The following is a 6,545-nucleotide window of genomic DNA, read 5'->3' as shown; positions in this document are numbered from 1 at the left end:
AATGTTTCAAAATCATAAATGCAAGAGGATTTTTAAAGCTGGATCATGGAGAGAATGGAATAATGCAATAAAAGCTGCCTCAAACGCTGAGTCTGTGAGGCTTGATTTATCGTTTTAATATAATGCTGTAAAGGCCATGCTTGAATATACAAGCAGTATTTTATTTATCTAATAGTAGTGATCCTAACAACGGGCGTTTAACAATGGCTTTGGACTGGAGATGCTGGCACACACGAATGAAGCTCCCCAGGAAAGGTAAGAGAACAGAAGGGCAGCCGTTTGAAAAGCTGAGGTGCAGAGGTCCCTGAAAGCTCCTCTGAAAATACAATTCTCACCTCTCCAGCTCGGCTCTGCTGCTCTAAGAACAGCCCCCTCCCTGCGCAGTTCAGCAAACTGGTGAAAAATCACAACCCACAGGTCTGCCCTGATCTGATGACTCCACTCGGGGCCCTCCCCGAAGTTACTGGTGAGGAGCACAAGCCGGTGGGAAAAGAGGGTCCCAGCAAGGCGGGACGTGAGCAGTGACTACACCCACGTGCTCCCTGTGGCTCTGAAGGCCCAACTCTGCACTTACTGGGTGAGCCAGAGACAATGCCTCGAGCCACTTTGTTCTGGGAGATTTTCAAGTTGTTCTAAATTGAGAGATGGGAATTAGGCTTTGAAATAATTTGGCTTCTATGTTGAAATTTGGAATTGGGACTTAATGGGAGGTATTTGGGTCGTGGGGGTGGATCCCCCATTAAATGATTTGGTGCCCTCCCCACAGTAACGAGCAAGTTCACCCAGGAGCTGGTTGTTGTAAGAGCCTGGCACCCCCTCCTCTCTCTCTTGCGCCCCCTCTGGCCTGGGACACACCTGCTTTCCCTGCGCCTTCACCACAAGTAAAAACCTCCTAAGCCCTCCCCAGAGGCGTGGCACCATGTCTGTGGTACAGAATGCTGAACTATGAGCCAGATAAACCTCTTTCCTTTATAAGCTACCCAACCTCACGCATTCCTTTATACTGCAATGATTTTCAACTGGTGTGCCGTGAGAGGATCTTAGGTGTGCTGGGAAATTTTTTTAAAGATCATTAATTAAACTATTTTTGAAAGAAGTTTAAAGCACAGTAAGTATATTCAAGTATATTCCTTTTTTACTTTTTTTATCAACATAATTAAGTATAATGCAGAAGTTTAACTATAGGTTCAAATGTGCCATGAGATTAAAAAAAACAAAAAAAGGGGTGGGAAACAGTGCTTTATAGCAATACAAAACAGACTGAGACAGGCATGATACCTTAACAGCCTTCTTTCTTACAAAAATCAAAATCCACCATCCCTGTGCTTTTTCCTCCAGTTCATTCTCAGACTGACCAATGGTGGGGTCCTTCATGGCTTCTCCAGCAGCACAACACAGTGGCTAAGAGAAGTTGTATGTCCAAACCCACTCCTTACCAGCCCGTGACTTTATGCTGATCAGTGGAAACTCCTTAAGCCTTAGCTTCTTCGTCCTGCTGATGGGGTTAAGAATATTACCCATCTCTTAGAGGGTTAAATAAAATACTATATATAACTAGTAATGTTGGAACAAGAGTGGTTCAGGGGTCATAATCAAAACTCAGCACTTCTCTTTAAAATTTATTCATTGGGGGTCCCTCATTCACTGCCGACAACCTGCCATGCTGCGCACACACCCTGCCCCCGTCCTGCAGAAATGCTTCAATTACCCACAGTTCTTTGCCAGATAAGACCAGTGTCCAGGGCACTAGCTCCCCATCTCACTCGGGCTTATGCCAAAGATGTAAAATTTCGTGCAGATGCTCGAGCCTTAATGCTTCAAGGTGTAGACCTTTCAGTCGATGCTGCAGCCTTTACAATGGGGCCAAAGGGAAGAACAGTGATTATTGAACAGAGTTGGGGAAGTCCCAAAGTAACAAAAGATGGTGTGACTGTTGCAAAGTCAATTGACTTAAAGGATAAATATAAAAATATGGTAGCTAAACTTGTTTAAGATGTTCCAATAACACAAATGAAGAGGCTGGGGCTGGTACCACCACGGCTACTGTGTTGGCACGGTCTATTGCCAAGGAAGGCTTCGGAAAGATTAGCTAAGTGCTAATCCAGTGGAAATCAGGAGATGTGTGATGTTAGCTGTTGATGCTGTCATTGCTGAACTGAAGAAGCAGTCTAAACCTGTGACAACTCCTGAAGAAATTGCTCAGGTTGCTACGATTTCTGCAAATGGAGACAAAGAAATTGGCAGCATCATTTCTGGGATGCAATGAAAAAGGTTGGAAGAAAAGGTGTCATCATAGTAAAGGATGGGAAAACACTGAATGATGAATTAGAAATTATTGAAGGCATGAAGTTTGATCGAGGCTACATTTCTCCATATTTTATTAACACATCAAAAGGTCAGAAATGTGAATTCCAGGATGCCTATGTTCGTCTATTAAGTGAAAAGAAAATTTCTAGTGTTCAGTCAATCATACCTGCTCTTGAACTTGCTAATGCTCACCGTAAGCCCTTGGTCATAATTGCTGAAGATGTTGATGGAGAAGCTCTAAGCACACCGGTTTTGAATAGGCTAAACGTTGGTCTTCAAGTTGTAGCAGTCAAAGCTCCAGGTTTTGGTGATAATAGAAAGAACCAGCTTAAAGACATGGCTATTGCTACTGGAGGTGCAGTGTTCAGAGAAGAGGGGTTGACCCTAGATCTTGAGGATGTTCGGCCTCATGACTTAGGAAAAATTGGAGAGGTCATTGTGACCAAAGATGATACCATGCTCTTGAAAGGAAAAGGTGACAAGGCTCAAATTAAAGAACGTATTCAAGAAATTGTTGAGCAGTTGGAGAGAACATCTAGTGAATATGAAAAGGAAAAACTGAATGAACGTCTGGCAAAACTTTCAGATGGGGTAACTGTGCTGAGGTTGGTGGAGCAAGTGATGTTGAAGTAAATGAAAAGAAAGACAAAGTTACAAGAGCTGCTGCTGAAGAAGGCATTGTTCTTGGAGGGGGTTGTACCCTGCTTCAGTGCCTTCCAGCCTTGGACTCATTAACTCCAGATAATGAAGATCAAAAAATTGGTATAGAAATTATTAAAAGCACACTCAAAATTCCTGCAATGACCATCACTAAGAATGCAGGTGTTGAAGGATCTTTGACAGTGGAGAAAATAATGCAAAGTTCCGCAGAAGTTAGTTATGATGCTATGATTGGAGATTTTGTGAATATGGTGGAAAAAGGAATCATTGATCCAACAAAGGTTGTAAGAACTGCTTTACTGGATGCTGCTGGGATGGCTCCTCTGTTAACTACAGCAGAAGGTGCAGTCACGGAACTTCCTAAAGAAGAGAAGGACCCTGGAATGGGTGGCATGGGAGGTGGTATGGGAGGTGGTATGGGAGGTGGCATGTTCTAATTCCTAGAATAGTACTTTACCATTAATGAACTGTGACAGGAAGTACAAGGCAGTGTTCCTCACCAATAACGTCAGAGAAGTCATTTGAAGAAAGTGAAGAAAAGGCTGGCTGATGTTTAAGAAAATCACTATAACCATCAGTTACTGGTTTCAGTTGACAAATATAATGGTTTACTGCTGTCATCCATTGTCCATGCCTACAGATAATTTATTTTGTATTTTTGAATAAAAAGACATTTGTACATTCCTGATACTGGGTGCAAGAGCCATGTACCACTGTAGTGCTTTCAACTTAAATCACTGAGGCATTTTTACTACTATTCTGTTAAAATCAAAATTTGAGTGCTTGCCATCACCAGATGAAAAGTAAAGAAGCAGCCTTACTGTGGAGAGTAAGAATAATTGTGTACAAAGTAGAGAAATATCCAATTATGTGACAACCTTTGTGTAATAAAAATTTGTTTAAAGTTTAAAAAAAATTATTCATTGGGGGAAATTTCTGCTTCACACTTGGGAGAAGTTCTGTCCAAAGTACAGTCAATAACATATGGGCCTCAGATAATAAAAATACTCCCCTCAACTTTATCCCAAATGCAGTCTCAATTCAGGAATTGAAAAGTTCAATTCCAACAATCACATGTGACTTAACTCCAAATCTTCTCCCCTCCCCAAGCCAGCTCTCTCCAAAGAAATCCGCTTCGCAAATCCATTCTTTCTACTTTGGGTGCTATGTACTTTTTTTAAAATCTGCATTTGGTCTGTCATGTCCTTTGGGTTTTTTCATCTACAGTATTCTGCTACCTACACTGAAATTTCTGGTTTACTTCCGATCACATATGCTCACAGTAATTAGCAAATGCCTGGCATACAGCAAGTACTTAATAAATGCCTCTATCCAGAGAAATAATGCCAGTGGTAAGTGATGGCATTCAGAAAGCACAATAATATTAAGTTTGTTGTTTTTTTTTTTTTTCTTTTTCAAGACAGAGTCTCACTCTGTTGCCCTGCCTTGGTGTCACAGCTCACAGCAACCTCCAACTCTTGTTTGGGCTCAAGATCCTCTTGCCTCAGTCTCTCAAGGAGCTGGGGCTACTTTTAGAGATGGCAGCTCACTCTGGCTCAGGCTGGCCCCAAACTTCTGAGCTCAAGCACTCCACCCACCTCAGCCTCCCAGAGTGCTAAGATTCTGGGTATGAGCCACCACGCCTGGCCCAAATCAAGTTTTAAACACAGATCAGGGCTGTTTTCCTCATTGCTAACAGTCCTTGGTGTCTTCCCACTGCACTGGATAAAAACCACCCACTGTCTTTCACGCCCAGCCCCAGCCCATTTCCCCAGTTGCATCTCCTGCCACTTGGGTCTTTCTTCATTTCCTCCACCCACACTGGGCTTTTTATATCATCGTTTCTTCACCTCTCCAGTTCTCTCCCCTCCCAGGATCTTTGCCCTTCCTACCTCCACTGCCTAAAAACTCCGTAATCTTTGTTCTCACTCAGATCTCAGTCCAGAGAGGCCCAAACTGAGGACAAAACTGGATTTCCCTAACCCAATCCCAGGCACAAATAAGCTCATTCTTATGAAACATTCTCTTCATAGCATTTATGATTTGATATGATATTCTAAATTTTTCCTTTTGCTAACATTATAGATAAAATGTCTGTGTCTCTCTCAGATTCCTATGCAGAAGCCTTAACCCTCAATACCATGGTATTGGAGGTAAACCTCTGGAAGATAGTTACCTTCAGATGAGGTCAGGAGGCCAGGACCCTCATGATGGGACTAGTGCCCTTATAAGAACAGAAAGAAAGACCAGAGCCTTTTCCCTCCCCAACACACTGCCTTTAATTACCCAGGCAGTATCACCTCTGCCACTCCCTGCCTTTACAAATTCACAGCACATACACAGATTTAAGACTGAATTTTTACACAAATGCACAGAGTACTCATAAATCTATAAATTTAAGACTCTAAATTTTTACCATTCAAATTCTCTTTAGCTTAATCATCATTTTATTATGTTTCTCCAAAATCTCTCTGTCAACAGCTGCTTGGCACTGGCTTAAATGCTAGACTACGAAATTTGCTAATTGCTTAGTTGTGAAATCCCTCACACATGTGTTGCTCACCCATGGGATGTGACTTCTCTACCAAGTCAACAAGAACGTCTCTCAGTTTCTTTGTCCTTTCTCTCTTTACTTTTCTTTTTGACTGAGAGCAAGCAGAAGGGAAAAAAGGGTAGAAGCAGAAGAGGTGAACTCCAAAACATTGTTTTCCAGAGTCTATAAAAATAACAGTAATGAACACTTATTGAAGATTTCTTGTGAAGATACATGATAGTGCAGTGGTTAAAATTGTGGGCTCTGGAGCCAGACACACTTCAAACACTCACTCGAGATTTCAGGCATGTAAATTCTCCTCTTGTGCCTCAGTTCCTTCATCTGCGAAATGGGGATGCATCCATAATAGAACATTTGAATATTAAATAAATGAATATGTGTGTATATATATAAAAGTGTTTCAAACAGGGGTGGCATGAAAGTGCTATGTACATGTGAATGTGAGGGACTTGACAGTTTGGGGCAAGAGAGTGTAAAAGAAAGGTTGTCAGAAGAATGGGAGCATTCCTAGGACTGGGAGGGGGGCCTAACTAGCCTCTGTACTAGGACAAAATAGATGAAACTAATCCTAAGGAAATGCATTTATGGATAAAAGATTTGCTAATAGAGATGAAACATTACAGTGCAGGAAAGTGGGAAAGAGAAGTATAGCATTTTCATTTGGGGGTAGTACAATATTCTCACTGTCTCCCACTTAAAATCACAAATTCTAAGTGTCCACAGCTCCTTCCTAAATAAGCTTCCATCCAATACAGGGATCACTTTCTATCATGCCTGAATCAAGGCCAGACCCCAGCTTTTGCTTAAGGCTGAATAATGGGCCCTCCAAGAAGTCTACATCGTAATCCCCAGGACCTAGCAATGTTACCTCAGATTTTGCAATGTTATTAAAGATTTTGGCTGAGGGAGACTAGCCTGAATTACCCAGGTGAGCCCTAATGTAATTACGAGTGTCCTCATAAAAGGGAGGAGGGAGATTTAACTATAGAAATAAGAGATACAATGATGGAAGCAACAGAATGGA

General features: G+C 41.8%; 1 pseudogene; it reads left to right on the top strand.

Annotated features, from left to right (window-relative positions):
* The first annotated feature begins 1,695 nt into the window (after positions 1 to 1,695).
* Positions 1,696 to 3,670, top strand: LOC128594174 (60 kDa heat shock protein, mitochondrial-like; annotated as a pseudogene).
* The last annotated feature ends 2,875 nt before the right edge of the window (positions 3,671 to 6,545 follow it).

This window comes from Nycticebus coucang, chromosome 9 (genome assembly GCF_027406575.1).
Source record: "Nycticebus coucang isolate mNycCou1 chromosome 9, mNycCou1.pri, whole genome shotgun sequence".
Classification (NCBI taxonomy): Eukaryota; Metazoa; Chordata; class Mammalia; order Primates; family Lorisidae; genus Nycticebus; species Nycticebus coucang.
The sequence above is the reverse complement of the archived record's forward strand: the minus strand, read 5'-3'. Positions and strand labels throughout refer to the sequence as shown.